This window comes from Mastomys coucha, unplaced genomic scaffold, assembly GCF_008632895.1.
Source record: "Mastomys coucha isolate ucsf_1 unplaced genomic scaffold, UCSF_Mcou_1 pScaffold23, whole genome shotgun sequence".
Lineage (NCBI taxonomy): Eukaryota > Metazoa > Chordata > Mammalia > Rodentia > Muridae > Mastomys > Mastomys coucha.
Genome location: NW_022196906.1, coordinates 71481016 through 71501108, shown reverse-complemented (window position 1 = coordinate 71501108; position 20093 = coordinate 71481016).

The window sequence follows — 20093 nt, the reverse complement described above, 5'->3', positions numbered from 1 at the left end:
GAACCTACACACCTATGGTCACTTAATCTTTGACAAAGGAGCTAAAACCATCCAGTGGGAAAAAAGACAACATTTTTAACAATCAGTGCTGGTTAAACTGGCAGTCAACATGTAGAAGAGTACAAATTGATCCATACTTATCTCCTTGTACAAAGCTCAAGTAGAAGTAGATCAAGGACCTCCACACAAAACTAGATACTAATCTAATAGAAGAGAAAGTGGGGAAAAGCGTCGAATACATGAGTACAGGGGAAAAGTTCTTGAACAGAACACCAACTCTAAGATCTATAATCTACGATCTAAGATCAAGAATCTACAACTGGGACCTCATAAAATTGCAAAGCTTTTGTGAGGCAAAGGACACTGTTAATAGGACAAAAAGGCAACCAACAGATTTGAAAAAGATCTTTACCAATCCTACATCCAATAGAGAGCTATACAAAGAACTAAAGAAGTTAGACTCCCGAGAACCAAATAACCCTATTTAAAACTGGGGAACAGATCTAAAAAGAATTCTCAATGAGGAAACTTGAATTGAAGAGTACCTTAAAAAAATGTTCAACATCCTTTCATCAGGGAAATGCAAATCAAAACAATCCTGAGATTCCACCTCGCACTAGTCAGAATGGCTAAGATGAAAAACTCAGGTGACAGCAGATGCTGGTGAGAATGTGGAGAAAGAGAAACATTCCTCCATTGCTAGTGGGATTGCAAGCTGGTACAACCACCCTGGAAATCAGTGTGGCAGTTCCTCAGAAAATTGGACATAGTACTACCTGAGGACCCAGCTATACCACTTCTGGGCATATACCCAGAAGATGCTCCACTATGTTCATAGCAGCTATATTTATAATAGCCAGAAGCTAGAAACAACCTAGATGTTACTCAGCAGAGGACTGGATACAGAAAATGTGGTACATTTTCACAATGGAATACTACTTTCCTATTAAATCAATGACTTCATGAAATTTGCAGGCAATTGGATGGAACTTGAAAATATCCTGAGCAAGGTAACTCAGTCACAAAAGAACACACATGGTATACAACCACTGATAAGTGGATATTAGCACAAATGTTTGGAATACCAAAGATTCAATTCACAGACCATATGAAGCCTAAGAAGAAGGAAGACCAAAGTGTGGATGCTTCAGTGCTTCTTAGAAGGGGAAACAAAATACTCACAGGAGGAAATATGGAGACAAATTGTGAAGCAGAGACTGAAGGAAAGGCCATCCAGAGACTGCCCCACCTCAGGATCTATCCCATATACAGTCACCAAACCTGGATGCTATTGTGGATGCCTCGCAGTGCTGGCTGACAGGAGCCTGATATGGCTGTCTTCTGAGAGGCTCTACTAGAGCCTCACAAATACATAGGCAGATGCTCACAGCCAACCATTGGACTGAGAGAGGTTTCCACGACGGAGGAATTGGAGAAGGGACTGAAGGAAATGAGAGGGTTTTCAGCCTCATGGGGAGAACAACAGTGTAAACAGGCCAGACCCCCGGAGTTCCTGGAGACTAGACCACCAACCAAAGTGTACAAATGGTGGGACCCATGGCTCCGGCTGCATATATGTCAGAGGTCTTGTTGGAAATCAGTGGGAGGAGTGGCCCTTGGGCCTGAGAGTGTCCAATCCAGTGTAGGGTAATGCCAGATCTGGAAGTTTGGAGTGGGAGGGCAGGTGGGGGAGCACCGTCATAGAGGCAGGGGGAGGGGACATGGCATAGGGGGTTTCTGAAGGAAAACCCTGGAAAGGGGAAAACATTTGAAATGTAAAGAAAATATCCAATAAAAATTCCCTTAAAAAAGGGGGGAAACAAAGCTAGTTTATGCTGATCCCAAACCCAATAAAGAAATAGCATAAATGAAAGTGTTAAACTGTAGAACAATTTTTATGAACATAAATGTAAAAATTCATAATAAAATCCTTGGATTCTTTCATCATTTCAATAGATTTAGAAAATTCTTTTAACCTAATCCAGCATCCTTTCTTGATAAAAGCCATGAAGAAGAGGGAGAGGGATAGAAGAACAATATCTAAGAATAATAAACCCTTTCAAAGAATTGTTTGAGAATTAGTTGCTTTCTGATTGTAACTTTGGTTGCTCAGCAGGGGGAAATTCATATCTGACTCTGTAAACCTGATCAAACACCATGGCTAAAGGTGTCATAGATCCTATGAAGAAATTTAATGTTGTTGTTTTTCTAAACACACTTTGAGTGAAAATATTTTCTAATTATGTTTATACCTATAGATGAATATTGTTCTCACCTTTAATCATAAACCCATCTCTTTATTTAAATTAGACATTACAACCACTACCTCTAAAGTCCAGGAACATCACAGAAGAGAGCAGGAAAAAGAATATGAGAGACAAATGATAGAAAGGAGGGATGTGAAGTTCTATCTCTTAGGCATAGCCAGATACTATAATTATGAACTCATCAGCTGTATTTATTTATTTGCACAAGACTAGGCCTGTCAAAATTCAGTCATGGATACAGGAGAGGCTTGTGGGACCCAACACCTCCCTGAAGAAATACTTATTGATGGATACTGAAGAAGAAGGATTCACTGGCTCTGGTAGTGTAGTCACATGTAAGTCACTCCAACTCATGCACTAGTGGATAGCTCTGTACTCACGTGCACGTGAATGGCCTTAGTTAAATTGGCAGGGATGGAGGTTGGTGAAGGTGGCAGAGGAGTAGAATGTGATGTGTGTAATCAGAGTGAATCATAAAAGAAGAAATATAAATGGCCAGATCAACATATGATAAGGTTTTCAACAAGTTTAATCATCAAGCAATTGCCAATTAAAATAGTTTTGTGATTTCATCTCACCCCAATCAGAGTGGCTATAATCAAAAGACAAAAATAATAATGACTACAAATGTGGGAAATGTGGAAACTTTATCAATTGTTAGTGAGATTATAAACATGTGACTGTTACCAAAATAAATTTGGAGATTCCTTAATACACAAACAGAACTACACTGTAACCCATACATCACATGTAGCTCTTGAGTTGATACTCAGAAACCTGAAAGTCAATGTACAACAGAAATACATTCACACATCCATGGTTTTTACTGCACTATTCACCATAGCCAGATAATGGATCAGTCTGTATGTTTCTCAATAGATAAATAAACAAAGAAATATGATATTTATGCATGAATAATTTTTCATTCATAAAGAATATTGAAATAGTGATATTTACAGTATTTATTTATGGATTATGGTTGGTTTGAATGGGAATGGCCATAGTAGGCTCATGTTTGAATACTTGGTCCTCATGGTAGAACTGTATGGGTAGGATTAGAAGATATGGCCTTACTGGGGGGGTCCAGGCCTTGAGATTTTTAAAAGACTCACAACATTCTCAGTTTCTCTCTGCCTCTTGCATTTGGATCAAGATGAGAACCTTCAGCTGCTATTCCCACTGTGATGCCTTTGCTTCACCATCATAAACTCTAATCCTGTAAAACCATCTCAATTAAATGTTTTCTTTTATAATTTGCCTTGGCCATGGTATATGTTACAGACACAGTCAAGTAACAAGGACATGGCTATAACTACAAAGCATTATAGTAAGTGAAAGTAGCCAACTCAGACCAAAAATATTGCAAACTGTTTTCTTACATATGCAAAAGCTAAACTAGAAATTACATATATATGATATATGTAATATAGCAAATGACAAGGAAGTCAAGAAAATGAAGGAAGAGATCATAAGAGGAGAGTGTATAATGGACTTACATGTGATAAGGAAATAGAAAAAAGGCCGCTCTGTGGGGTGTAAGGGAATAAGCCAGATGAAGAAGATGATATGGGGGAATAATAGTGGAGGAGTAGAATAAATAAGAACAAATTGTAGCCTACAACCACACACACTACCTTGAAAATGGTCCATCTCATGTAATTGCATCTACACTTATAACTCAGAGTCGATTCTTTTGGTGCTATCCCACATTTCCTGAATGTTCTTCTGTGTTTTTCAAATGTTTTTTTATATATTCTTTGTTTAGGTCATTTATATCTTTTGCTTTGTCTCTGAATCCTAATAGTCAGTCATTTGTTTGATTCGTTCTACTTATAAAGTCTCTTCTTGAGTTGTCTAACTGACACACTACATTTTTCAATTCCATCTTCCTTTCAGCTTCTACTTCAGTTTTTCTATTCCTTCATTGAATTCATTAGCCAAGTATTGAAGTATCTTTGTCATTTCTCTCAGTCCTGAACTTGTATTTTCTTGAACACCGCTCAAGTTTTTGTTGATATTATCTTAGACCTGAATAACATGTTTTTCATATTTTATCTAAATTCTTTGAATTCTTTGAAAAAAGTTTAAGATTTTTTTAAAAAATTTTGTGCCTAAATTTTTACCTGTGTGCTTTTTACTAGACACAATTTCTATAGAACTAGTGGGCTTAATGGAAGATATGCTATTTTTGCCAGTCACGTTTTTGTTTTGATTTTTATCTTAGGCATTTTAACTTCTTTCTTTGGAAAAGTGTCTAATATGATAATGTGGGTTTTTCTGTATGGGGTCAGTGCAAGAGCTGAGTGACATGTCTAGGCCAGATCAAGTTTTGGATGAGTTGTTTAAGTGAACCAGGCAAAGATAATTTTCAAACTGTGTGCCTAAAATGAGACTGGTAGGTTCAGAGATGGTAAGGGATGGATGAAAGCAATGTCTCACCAGTCAAAGGTGTTTCTTGAATAAAGCAGGTTTGAAGGCCACAGATTTGGACCTAACTGTGTAGATGTGTTGATAACCACAAGCAGTAGATATAGAGCTATAAAGAGGTGATGGGAAATGGAAGAAACAATGAATATGGCAAAGGTGGCTCACAAACAAAGTAGGCTCATGGATTGCATGTCTAGAATTAGGCTTATGGACTTACAGATCTATCTTGCTATTTTTATTACATTATTGAAGGCACACAGTCAATTTAAATAAATTAGTAATGAGATATACTTAATGCTCATCCTCAAAGATATTATTGTTAGAATAATTATTGGCAGATGTTATATGTCATAACTATTAAAATTTTGCTAAATGAAATGGAAATACAGTCATGAGTTGCTTAATGAGGGGTAAACACTGAAAATACATCATTAGGAAACTTGATAGTAGTTCAAAAATCATAGAATGAATTTACAAAAACTGTGATGACATCATTAGGAGACATAATCTTATAGTAATACCATCTTATGTGTGATTTATCATTCACCAAACTATTTAACATGGCACATGTCTATCTATACAAGCATGAAAGTCATTGCCTATAAGCCAAAACTCAATAAACATGAGTTAAGTAAGAAGGATTTATAAATATCAATAGATTGTTGTGCTAATAAAATTAAGTCATTGTTTTTTATAGTCTAACTTCTCAAGGATAATAAATTTGACATATCATTACCAACCATTCTATTTATTCAGAATAATCAATATGTCAAGGGCACCTCTCATTTTTTAATCTGCTAATAAATCTAAACATTAGAACTATGTAACTTGTTTCTGGGTATTTTGAAATACAACTCATGAGGATTTGTGATTGATTATTTTCAGATCTAAGCGTGAAAACAGATCAATGTGAGGAAAAAGAAAAGCAGATCTCACCTTGAAAAATACAGAAAGTGTTAGTTTTGATATTCATGCTAATTAGAAGAATTCATATAATCCATATGAAGGGCCTCTAAGATAACGTTGGACTGGTTATACTTCTAGTCATGTTGTAACAGCTCTGAGTACCTAGCTTGACATGGACAAATATATTTTCATTTGCCACTGGGAGGAAGACAGGTCATAGGAGTGGGTGTTGTCCAGAGGCAGGTCAGTGCTCAGCAGCAGCATTTTAACTGACTGGTGTTTATCTTCCAGTATGAAGATACATAACTGAAGAATACTCGGTTGCCTTAAACTACCCATACTCTAGAGACATAACCTAGAATTGTTAGCATTAGTCAAGCAATATGAGTACTTTTTGGTCCAATTATCATTTTTTTCGCAAAGTATAAAAAACTAATATTTATCTTTCTAAAAGCACACAAAAATGTTCTAACAAGTTCAAGCAAAGATCAGATAGCTAACAGTACCTGTACTGCATATCTAATTATTATTAAAATGTAAAGGGAAATAAATCTTTTTTCTTAAGTAAGCAAATCCTTAATAGTATTCTTAGATAAAACAATGCTTCATCAGCATAAATTTAGAAAGAAACTTAAGAACAGTAAAACCAGGGAAAGAATTAACTGACGGCATTTGAATTAAAAACAGAAAAAAAATGAAATTACTCCAGTTATTACACTGAATACAAATGTAAATTTTTAATAAAGGTTTATAACACCAATTAATAATTGCTACTTGTAGAATGAGAGAAATTGCAGACCCAACCAACAAACATCAGGAGACTGACAGAATGGTAGAAAGAAATTTAACTTGCTACTTGGTTAAAATGAGAAATGTGTTTTGCATTCAAGTAATTATATTAAGGAAGAAAAATGAAATGAATAAAATTAAAATAGTTTCCATACCTTCAGTATTACTGCAAACATTATGAGGGTTTGGGAATGGACCAAAGAAATGAATCCAGTGTTTTTAAAGAAGAAAAAGAAGAAATGGAAAGAATTTAAGTAATATCAAGAAAGCACTACACCAAAGATTGAAAGATCATTAAGCAACACTACAATATAGTAAACAACCCATCATAACAATAAATATAATGAGAAAATATAGATGTTGGAATATTTCTTTGGTTCAATAATAAAAGTTGTCATGGATGTAATATGTTGTATTGATACTCAAACACTATCACTGAAATACATAGATACAGGACAGGATGCAGCTTTGTGATAATATGCTTATTAGACCTGCATAAGGCTAAAGGTCTTATCCTAAGCAAAATCAAAATTAGTAATCAAAAAGTAAACAAGTGAATTAATGAATTGACAAATAAGCAGAGTGATGCTAAAAACTATGCAAAAATGAAAAAAATAGTATTAAAAATTACATTTTGCAATTTATAATATGTAAACAGGTTACACAGAAGAATAAAAGCTAGACTAAAACTATTATCTAATACCTATAACATGACTGCAAATAGAACTAACCTGTCATCTTATTTATACGTTGCTAAACATGGAATAGTAGATTAGACAGTAGTAGCAATTAAAAGAGAATTTAGCAAAGCTAAAATTGAATCATTTTTATCTTCTAGTTTTTGTGAAGTAAATACAAAAAATATTTAATCAATCATAGTGGAGTCCTACATCTTTTAATTGTAGACATGCAATATGTGACCAGAATATGTAATGGGGTACACGGACTATGAGTTTTAAGTTGATTATACATATGTGCATAAACAGTATCTCAAATTGAGAAATAAAACATCATTTTATAAAATATACTCAAAGTAATGAAAATGCAGAAGAAAATCTTACTTAAAATTTTATAATTTCCTTTTTTAGAAAGATTTATCTAAAGACAAAAGTAACAAATAATTATGAAGTCTACTTTAAAAGTCACAAAAGCAAGTATAAAACACACCAAAGCACTAGGAACTGCACATGACTGGGATGTTGACTTATGTCTGAATATAATACAAATCATGTTAGCAAAATGTCATGTACTGTTTACCCTTACTAAGACGCTTACTGTGGAAATGAGGCGGCTCCTCCACCCACAGCAGACTTAAGCATATGTTCAATGTGTCTTTCAAGTCTCTAAGTCAGCCTCTGGCCCTATGAGAAAAAGAATGGAAAAGAGCAAAAGAACCCAAAGCTTAACATACAGTGCCCTTGAGAACAGGAGGAAAGGAAATCATTTGAGGGAACACTGTGTCCTTGACAAAACCTAGATGTAAATCATACCCAGGAATGTTTGGCACCAACCCAAAACTTCAGGCGCAGGCACAGTTTACATCATAATATAAGAATGCTGGTGGCAATGGCTAATTGGAGGTCATTATGTCATTGACCCTTTTTTATTAATCAGGGATCTAGGTCACTGTACACTGGGCTGCTACAGTCATTCTTGATGGATAATACAGGTACCTACTCTGATGTTCTGCTATTTCTCTGATGCTTGTTATTTTTCCTTCTTTCTTTCTTTTTCTTACTTACTATTCACTCAGTAAACTCACTTACTCAAAATTGAAAACAAGGATATTATGGATCATTTTTGTGTGAGGCACTATGCTTTCAGCTTCCCATTAGTAATAAATATGCTTACCTATATAGGCATGCAGGTCCCTCAAAAGCAAGAAATGAGCATAAAATAAAGACAGAAATACTAAGGCTTTTATCTTCTTTTAGATCAGTGGTTCACAACCATTCTATGCTAAAACCCTGTAATGCAGTTCCTTGTGTTGTAAGTGACCTCAGCCATAAAATTATTTTTGTTGCTACTTCATAACTGTAATTTTCTATTGTTATGAATTGTAATATACATATCTCTGTTTATAGGCGGTCTTAGCTGACCCCTGTGAAAGGGTCATTGGACCCCAAAAGGCTCTGAGAACTGCTGATCTCAATGTTTCATGAGTCCAGATGAAAATTATTTTTGAAAAGTTCATTTTAAAATTTTTATTATAATAAAATTTAAGGTTTTTTTTTAAACAAATTGGTCAATTTAAATTTTTGGTTAAAAATAGACTCTCTCTAGGACTGTTAATATGCTCCCTCTGTATTTATAATTTAAATAAATTAAGACACAATATACATATTTTCTGGGTGTTCCTATATCCATGTTTGCTTTTCCTATGTTGGACTTAAGAGGCAATACCAGAACTTCAAGGTGGGTCCTTCTAGTTTTGAAGTAGTCATTTTATATAATATACCAACTGAAGATTGTAGATTCCCTGGCAGCCAAGCGCTTCCAAAACATTGTCACCAGAATAAATGTCTTGTTCTTTCTCCTTCCTTTGTTCCTTTGTTCCTTCCTTCCTTCCTTCCTCCCTTCCTTCCTTCCTTCCTTCCTTCCTTCCTTCCTCTCTCCCTCCCTCCCTTCCTCTCTTCCTTTCTTTCTTCCCCTCTTTCTTTCTACATTTCTGGGATCCATCCTAATCATTCTAAATCTGTACAAGTAGGAAATTGTGCCAAACTCCTACCTTGGCTGTTTATTATTAAAAAGGTGGAAATGTTGATGTTTGCAGTCATGGTAAAGTGTGGGTATTCCTCTATGAACAGGAAACTTTGTTCCCAACAAGGTCTTTTTGGCACTCAACTGAGCATGCTAACCCAATGCCTAGCAAACTTCCATGCCTTGATTCTCACCAACTGGGTAATTTCAAAACTGAGTGGTGCATGCTACTAATGATGGTTCTTTCAAGTGGACCCCGACTCACACTAGGCACAAAGCCTGCTCCCCACCTACAAAGTTAACTTCTGACTCTAAGGCTCAGGACAATTAATTCCCTATAAATTCCTATTGAATATCTACTCAGATGTATGTATTTTTCAAAATTGGCACAAATTGGATTTATAAACGTCAAAAATAGAAAAAATAAAAGACCAAAAGTTGTCAGTTCAAGCTTTTAGTATGATCCTCAGCTAGATCTGTTTTGTGGAAGGCAGGGAAGAAACTTCTCTGAAGTTCCAAGAAGTAACTCTTGAGGCCCTGGACTAATATTTATGGATGAGAAAAGTTAAAGTTTCATCATGTACACAGTAGTCTTAATCACCCAGCAGAAAAGTATAACCTAAGAGTAACATGACTGATACATTGATAATACAAAATAAAGAAAAATAATCTAGAATTACAACAAAACAAAACACACACCAGTTTAAAAACTATGATTCAGGTATCACATTAAATCTTGAATTAAACTACTGATATACTATGTAAGACACGCCCAACTACCTCAGCTGTAGTACCAAGATAATATCCATCTTAGGTTTTTTTTTCTGTTGCTATGATAAAGTAGCCAAACAAAAGGCAATTTAGAGTAGGGAAGGGCTTATTTGATTTAACAATCTAGGTTCCTGGGAGCAGGGAAAACAATGCCGGGAACTCATGAAACTAGTTACATCTCATCCAAAGTCAAAAGCAGAGATACATGAGTGCAGTCTCTTTGCCTATAAGCCTGATTGCTAACTTTCTTCATTGTTATGCACAGTTAAGGGCCTGGCCAATGGAATTTGGCTGCCCACAATTGGTTTGGGCCCTCCTATATCATTCAGTAACATAGTCCCCTACAAATGCGTCCACACACACTGGATCTAAAGGGCTCCTCATCTGAAATTTTTTTCCCAGGTGCTTCTAGGTTGTATCAAGTTGACAGAACAAACCAGCACAATTTCTGATCTCTAAATCTGTCAATAGATGAAATTTTCCTTTATGTTTTGGTTTTCTTCATTTTTCTTTTGACACTGTTGGTTATCCACTCACTGTTTCTTCCTCCTCCTTCTCTTCCTCCTCCTCCTCTTCCTCTTCCTCCCCCTCTTCCTCTTCTTTTTCTTTCTTCTTTATTCTCCTCTCCTCCCCCTTCTCCTCCTTCTTCTTCCTCTTCCTCTTCTTCCCCCATCCTCCTCCTTCTTCTCCTCCTCTCCTTCTATTCCAGTATTGGCTTTTTCCTAAAAAAATTCATTCCTTTAGATCTTGCTACGTTTTTAATATATAAGTATATAACCACAAATGCTTTTTAACAACCTCATAAGAAGAAACTCGACAAGGAAGTGCTCCTTGGACAATCACAGTGGTGTTCTCCTAACTCTTTCCTAAGTTCTTTCTGGGATTATGTTACTCTTGCTTAAATCTTGTGTTTTAGTACATTTTAAATTTTGTCTTCTAAGATATATTAGAATATTAAACTGAACTCATGATAAAAAAAGATCCAAAGCCTCCTTTGCAACCACTAGACAGAGGGAAAAAAGTCTTGCTTGTGGTCCCTCTTAGGCAAGGACTGTACTCCTTATCAGCAAGGGAAAGTTTAAACAAGATAAATTGATCATCGTCCCTCTGTTCAGTAGCAATTTCCTCTGAGGTTAACACCTTCTATCTCAGAGGGAAACTTCTTAAGACGCAGCGTGTTAAAGGAAATAAAACAACAGGATATTTTAAGACAAGATGTTTACAAGGAGGTAAAGCAACAGGATGTGTTCTACGAGGAGATGACACACTCTGACCTGCAAGAAAACTAGTTAAGACAGGAAGTAAACAACACGCAACTGCTTCAGGAAGACTCTGAAACTGACCAGGTTCATTAGGTCCTTAATTTCCCAGGAGTATGAAAACAGTAGACTGCAGAGAGACTCACAGACTAGCCCAGCAACCTGGAAAAGCAGAGAATCTCCAAACTATCTAAAAGAAATAAATACCAGCTCACTTGTCTAGAAAATCAACTGAGCCACCCAGGAAAAAAACTACTACTCTCTAACCTGTGGAACAACCTGCAGGTTGTGCAAGGGGGCCCAGATTTCCAGATTTTATGAGCTGCCACCAATGTTAAGATGTACATTGAAAGTGCAATTTTCTTTGAGTGATTTCTGTGTCCATAAGAAACCCATCAGAACATCTTCTTTGCCTCAGAAAGATATTTGGGATCACAGTGGTCAAGGAAGTGTTGTACATGGCCTAGGGACTGTGCAATCATGACTAACATATAAAATAAGGTAAAGAACAAAACAGCTGGAGCCATTGATTCACTGGACTACATATATGGAAGGAAAGAAAGAAGGCCACAGTATGCAAATGCAAGGCAGACAAGAGCTATGTTGTTGACTAGTGAAGGATCAGGAGCTTCAGTGCCCCATGCCTTTTGAAATAGGCTTTTACCCAGCTCACTCTCCCATTCTCCCTCATGAGAATGCTTTTCTTTCCTTTCTCATCTTTATTTTTATTTCTATTTCTAACAGCGTTTCCCTGGTGCAATCCTTTACGCTGGAATAAAAGAATGAAAAAACTTCAGGGGAAGCCCTATAAACTCAGACTCACATATTTCATAGCTTGGCTTGCCTATCTATTTTTGGGTAGGAAATTAACTCTTCAGAAGCATTTAGATACTTGCTCCTGACCATCACAGCACTACTCACAATAGGTGAGATGTGAAACCAGGGTAGTTACCCACTGACTGGTGATTAGATTTTTAAAATAATGCCATGTAAAGAGTAGAGCACTTTTCAGATGTAATAAGTTATTCAATTCATCAAAACAGATGATATTAAATTAAACAAAGTAATCAAGTCATGAAAAGTCACGTACTGTATGTTCTTGCGTGCAAAACTAGGAAAGCCAATTTAGGATTTCAATAGAAATTACTAAAGATTTGGAAGGGTGTGGTAGAGAAGAAAGTAGAAAAGAGATGGATGAATATAGCAAATGTCTACCACAGGCATATATGGATAGGTACATCACAAAGAACACCATTGATGCACACAAGTAATGTGCTCTAGAATGTTATTTGGGCAGTTGTAATTTACTTGAAGACGTACGTCTCATTTAACTTTGCAGTTCTATAATTGTCATTGGACTTTTCCAGTGACATGGAGCTCAATTATGTTTAAGAAGGAAGTGGACCTAGACTGTTATTAATTTAAGCTCTGTAAAATGTAATATCATGTAAAGATATCAGGATGCTTTTAAGTGTTAGGAATAAAGCAAAAATTCTATACAAACTTTTAGCTGAATTAAAAAAAAAACCTATCCACAGAATTACCATAAATGGAGATTTAAAATGATAAGAAATAAATATCATCTCCCCCTAATAGAAATAATACGTATTAATTATTTGAGTTAGAGAATCTAAACATTTTTTTTTCAGGGAAAAGAAGACATGAATCCTTGCGAATGTGGTATAGTCTCTCGTGGAGCAAGTGTCGTTTAATGACAACATGCTACAGCATTTAGCATGTAATCTTTATAAACTGAAAGAAATATCCAGTTGTTCTTTTATGCAAGTCTCATTAATTCGGTTCACTGTCACTCTTACTGTTCCTTGCAATGAACAGCCAAGTATCTGTAGCCAGTCTCCAGTGGACCATAATTATTACCTATGCTCCCACAGAAAGCATTTGGAAATAAGAAACAGTCCCATTCTGAACACTCACTAGCATCAAATAAGCATGCAGAAGCAAAATCTTCTTTACTAATACAGCTTCTTCAACTTCCACATTTTCAGCAGCCATTTTTTCAACTAATTCTGAACAAGAATATTTTTGTTCACTACTTTGGAATCTCTTGGAGTGATCTTGTAAATGAATCACTGAAACCAGAATGAGTAGCTAATTGATAATGCTGAGAAAATAACACTCAATCAACATGATTCCTGGGAATAAATGAAGATGGTTGCATAGCTTTTGTTATTACTGCTAAACATATGTTGCATAGTGTGCCTGATATATGTCAAGTAAGCAATCATTAGAGACCTTTCTTAGCCAAGAGATGCCACAAAGCACATCAAGATATTCCAACTCTGACAATATTTTCAGTGGGATTTTGGAATGAAGTCTGAAACATTTGCCATTGAAATCTCTGTGCAGCTTCCTTTGGTTCTGAATCCAAAGGTCAACACATGCTGAAACAAAGAAACCCTTTTTATCATATGATGCTTTCGCATCTTTCCTGGCAAGTTCTCCTCATTGAGAGCACACAGCTAAACTTCTTCCCCAAACTATAGCACTACTGCATGCTTCACTCCTTTCTTATTTACCTTCAGGAAAGCCATCTTTTACTTTTCTGTGATGTAACTATTGTTAGCAACCAGGGATAATGGTGTTCATGCATTTGTTATCAGTAACTTGTAGTGTTCAGTATCTGTGTGGTTAAGTACAGCTACTTTTAGTAATAAGTTACATTAGACAGAAGCGCTTCTTCTCACTATTTTGTACCGTTATAGTGATATATTAAAGGATATTCAGACATTTAGACTGTACTTATATTTCATAATAGGGTTGATTTTTATGAGCTATGAGGCTTGCTACAATTGGAAGAAAGGCACATGAAGAAGTCTGAAATCTTCCTTAATTTTGACAACCAGATCTATGATCCTCCATGAATTAACTCTACTGCTTAAATCCTGTTTTCATTATATAATGAAATGCTCCTTACCTTTGGATCCTGTTTTTGTTGAATTTTTAAAGCTCTAATAAAATATTTGAAATTTTAATTAGTATTAATCATTCAGTTGCCTTATTTGATTAAATGATATAAAAATCTTGGTGACTTTTCTTTTGCCCAAATAAGGCTATGGCACTAAAATGAATCACTTATGATTCTAGTGTATGCAGCTTGGTTTTGTTTCTTTGGTTTGTTGCTGTTGTTGTTTGATTGATTGGTTAGTTTTCTTTTTGGCTAGACTTTGAAGGAAAGTAAAAAAAAAAAAAAAAAAGCTTTAAAGAGAATAAATATTTAATTTTGATGGATAGTTTTGTCAACTTGACATAATCCAGAACCATTTGGGGAAAAGGAACATCAGAGTTTGGGAATTGCCTCCTTTTGGATAGATGGTAGGCAAGTATGTGAGGACATTTTCTTGATTAATTATTGATGCAAGAGAGATCGGCCCACTATGTGCTCTGCCAACCCTAGAACAACGGCCCTAGATTGAATAAAGAACCCATCTGAGTAAGCCATGCAAAGCAAACCAGTCAAGAGGCTATCTTCATGCTCTCTGCTTCAGTTCCTCCATCTAGGTTCCTGCCTTGAGTTTCTGCCTTAGCGTCCCTCAGTAATGAACTGTAAGCTGTGAGTGAAATAAAATCTTTCCTCATCAACCTTCTCTGTTACGGTGTTAATCATAGGGACAATAAGCGAACTTAAGATACTAACATACAGAAGAAATGACTATAGGACCTGTAAGATAGCTCATCAGTAAAAGATGCTTGCCCTCAGTCCTGAGACTTGAGTTCAATCCCAAAGAGATACACAATGGGAAGAGAGAAGTGAATATTGAAACTTCTTCTTCACACATAGGCTAGACATACATACATATACATATACATATGCACATACACATATACATATACATATACTATATACTTTAAATAAATATAACTGAAACTTATTGTTTTTTTCTTTCTTTCTTTTTTTTTTGGTTTTTCCGAGACAGGGTTTCTCTGTGTAGCCTGGCTGTCCTGGAACTCACTCTGTAGACCAGGCTGGCCTCGAACTCAGAAATCTGTCTGTCTCTACCTCCCAAGTGCTGGGATTAAAGGCTTGCACCACCACTGCCTGGCTTTTTTTTTTCAAAGATCTATAAATTTCCTACTAAAATGAGATCCTACATAGAGCATCCAATCCTAAGTGGTTATATGTGGACACATGCACATGCAATGAATAAAAATGGGCTCCATAGGTTTTTTTAGTCATTTACATACATACATATGTATATATGCATGTATGCACCAATAGTAATTAAAGAAGACATCATAGATTTGGAAGGGTGGGCAGGGAAGAGTTTGAGTGTTAGGAAGTAATGTAGGTATATTGCCCATATATGTACTTATAAAAAGAAAACTGCTATTTTTGTTATTTATGAGTAAAGAAAAATTTTAAAAGACTCAATAAAATTCTAGACAAAAATCTAACAGTGAAGTTAATTTGTTTTTCATAATGTCAGTGTGAAAAATATCTTAGAATGCTTGAGGTTGGGGCTGGAGAGATGGCTCAGCAGGTAAGAGCACTGACTGTTCTTCCGAAGGTCCTGAGTTCAAATCCCAGCAACCACATGGTGGCTCACAATCATCCATAATGAGATCTGATGCCATCTTCTGGTATGTCTGAAGACAGCTACAATATACTTACATATAATAAATAAATAAATAAATCTTTTAAAAAAAAAGAATGTTTAAAGTTGTATATAAAAATTTTATTAAAATTAATGTTCTTCCAAGTAAAATTTTAACAGTATACATGTGTAAGTAGATCCAATAAGCAAATTGTTCAAATATATTGGTTTATACTGAAAGAAAGAAAGAAAGAAAGGAAGAAAGGAAGGAAGAAAGAAAGAAAGAAAGAAAACCAGAGTCTTATGCATGCCTGGTAAATGGAATAGCACTGAACCATATCCTGAGGCAGGGGAAAGGGAGTGACAGAGTAAAGTAGGCATCCTCTCATGCTCTGAATACTCATCATAAGTGTGCTAAAGCTGAGTGAAGCCAGATTGCAAGCTGAGTTCTCTAGAGACTAAATTGATTTAGAGTTTAACTGAAAAAAGTGTATTTTTCATTGGATTATTAATCAAAATTTAAAAAAGAGGAGACAAAGTTGGGAAAGAGTCATATTAGGAGGTTTTATGGGGAGCTGGATGGAGATATTTGGGGTAGATATTATTTAAAAATATATATATTAAAATTTCAAAGAAGATATTTAAAATGTTTTCTTTTTTTAAAGAATATATTTTTCTCCTGTCCTCTGGGCTCCATATTCCAGCCCACAACTCTGGGTGCTTTCCCAGAGACCACATTGACACCAAGGACCCCAGGTAAGACCCTGCTCTGTGCCCTAAGCCTGACAATTCCCCTTAAAGCATACCCCATGTGCCTAAATGCAAGGGAACTCTCACTCATAAAACAAATTACATCTTAAATCACACATTGAACTCCACACACTATAGTAGGTGCCATCAATATGTCAGTCTCACACACTGACAGGTCATCCAGACAGAAACTAAACAGAAGAATGATGGCGTTAACAGATGTTATGACTCAAATGGACCTAACAGACATCTACAGGACATTTCACACAAAAGAATTTACCTCCTGTTCAGCACCTCATGGAATTAGTCTCAATAGATACAAGAAAACTGAAATAATCCCTTGTATCTTATCAGACTACCATGGATGAAAGCTGGACTTCAACTACAACTGAAACAACAGAAAGCCTAAAATTTCGTGGAAAGCAAACAATTTTCTACTCAATGACCACTGGGTTCAGGAAGAAATAAAGAAACAAATTAAAGGCTTTCTAGAATTCAATGAAAATGAAGGCACAACATTCCCGAACTTATGGGACACAATGGAAGCAGTGCTAAGAGGAAAGTTCACAGCACAAGGTTTCTATGTAAAGGAAGTGGGGAGAGTTCTCATAATAGCAACTTAACAGCACACCTGAAAGCTCTAGAATAAAAAGAAGCAAACACACCCAAGAGTAGTAAATGGCAGGAAATAAACTCAGGACTGAAATCAATAAAATAGAAACAAAGAAAACAATATAAGGAATAACTGAAACAAAAGGTTGGTTGTTCCAGAAAAATCAACAAGATAAGATAGACAATAAGATAGACAAACTCTTATCAAAACTAAAAGGCAGAGAGAGATTATCCAATTAGCAAAATGAGGACATACAACAGACACTGAGGAAATCCAAAGAGTCCTTAGGTCTTACTTCAAAAACCTACATTCCACAAAAAAAGGGAAGATCTAAAAGAAATGGACAACTTTCTTGATAGATACCAATTACTAAAGTTAAAGATCAAATAAACAATTTCAATAGACCTATAACCCCTAAGGAAATGGAAGCAGCCATTAAAAGTCTCCCTCTCCCCACCCCAAGCAAAAGCCCACACACAACTAGGTGGTTTTAGCATAGTCTAGTTTTACAAGACTTTAAATTATTTCACAAAATAGAAACATTGTCAAATTCATTTTATGAGGCCACAATGACCCAACTACCTAAACCACACAGAGACTCAACAATGAAAGAGGATTTCAGATCAATTTCACCCATGAATATTGATGTACAAATACTCAATAAAATAGTCAAAAACATGTTTTAATAACACATCAAAAAGGTCATCTACCATGATCGAGTAGTCTTCATCCCAGAGATGCAGAAATGGTTCAACAGATGAAAATCTGTCAATGTGTCAATGTACTCCACTGCTGCAGTCCAGCCCCAGTTGGTTTCATAACCCAAAAGAGGATGTGTGGAATAGGCAAAAGAAGATTTGAACCACAAGATACAGTGCACACACTCTGACACCAACACAACTCAGACCACCTTTATTTATACACCTATTTTTCCCATTTTCACTTTCTCATGTACAATCTATTTTAAGAACCTCCTACATTCAACAATAACATGCACACTGTATATTTTTTTTTGCTTCCTTCTCCCCAATTCCTGCTAACCCATAAACTGTATCAGGAAAGAGAAAACATAGCTTCAGTAAGCAGTTAATATGTAACACAGCACATTAGTACATAACCAAGTTGCCCTGGTTGGTAGCAATTTTATTTATGAGGTGAAGAGTTGATAGACTACAACCAAGGAAATTTTGATTTAATAGCTGACACCTAGTATCTCCCTGTATCCAAATCCAAAGATATAATTCCTCTGATGCCCAGGACTCTCAGACTGAGTCAGTTCCTCATCCATGCTCTACTCACCTCTGAGTGTTCCTATCAGGTCTTGGAATCAAAGATCATGCAAGACCTTTCTACCCTTTTGATAATCATTTAACTGTTGTTTGGAAAAGATTGCTGGGCAATTTTTTTGTCAGAACTAAGTTCCTATCAGAAGAGACTATTCAGACATTAACTGGTGCACCCAGACCATGAATATGCCCACAGGTCCTTGTCGTGTAGTGGCCCAATTTCTCAGGCCTTACCATACGGAGAGCCTCTTGCATTACATTCATGTATGTTTCCAAGTAGAATCTTGGCCAGCACCAGTGCATCATATTAAAAAAAAAAAACTGAAAACAAACAAACAACAAACAAATAAACAAAACAAAAACAAAAATAAAAAAAACATAAGCCTTTGATAAAAACCAACATTCTTTCATGATAAAAGTCTAGGAGATCTCAGGAATACAAGGCACATATCTAAGCATAATAAATGAAAACATATCAAGCCAATTGCCAACATCAATGTAAATGAAGGGAAACTTAAAGCAATTCCACTAAAATCAGGGACAAGACAAAGCTGTTCAGTTTCTCCATATCTATTCAATATAGTACTTGCAGTTTTAGCTAGAACAGTAAAATAACTAAAGGAGATTGAGGAAATACAAATTGGAAAGGAAGAAGTCAAAGTATCACTATTTTCAGATAATAAAAGAGTATACACAGGCTGGTGAGATGGCTCAGCGGGTAAGAGCACCAACTGCTCTTCCTAAGGTCCAGAGTTCAAATCCAGCAACCACATGGTGGCTCACAACCATCTGTAATGAGATCTGATGCCCTCTTCTGGTGCGTCTGAAGACAGCTACAGTGTACTTATTCAAAATAATAAATAAATCTTTTTTAAAAAAAGAGTATACACAAGCAACATCCAAAGCTGATAAACACCTTCAGTAAAGTGTCTGGATACAAAATTAATTAGAAAAGTAGTAGATCTCTTATAGACAAATGATAAGCGGGCTGAGAAAGATATCAGAAAAACAACACCCTCCACAACAGCCACAAATAATGTAAAGCATCTTAGGGTAATTATAACCAAGCAAGTCAAAGACCTGTATGACAAGAACTTCCAAATCTTGAACAACAACAGCAAGAAAAAAATATTGAAGAAGATAGAAGATGGAAAGGTCTCTCATGCTCATGGATAGATAGGATTAATGTAATGAAAATGGTCATCTTACAGATTCCATTTTATTTCCATCAAAATTCCAACACAATTCTTTGCAGTCCTTAAAGTACTGAAGCCCTGAAGGCCAGCAGAAAGAATGGAAACAGGCAACATTGGGAGATAAGAGGTTGCGGGGACACTCTAGAATGTACCAGAGACCTGGGAGGTGAGAGATTCTCAGGATTCAAAGAAACTCAGGACTTAAATGAAATGCCCTACAGAGAGGAGAGGGAACTTGTAGAGCCTACCTCCAGGAGATAGACAGGGTATCAAGTGATGGATGGGGTTGCCATCCCACAGTTACAACTCTGACCCATAATTGTTCCTGTTTGAAAGAACTGCAGGGATGGAAATGGAGAGGAGCCTGAGAAAAAAAAAGGTCCAGGGTCAGGCACAATGGGGGATACAGCTCAAGGGGAGGACCCAAGGCCTGACACTATTACTGAGGCTACGGAGTGCTCACAAAAGAGGACCTATCATGACTGCCCCCCAAAAGACCCAACAAGCAGCTGAAAGAATCAGATACAGGTATAGGCACCCAACCAATAGACAAAAGCTGTTGACCCCTGTGGTTGA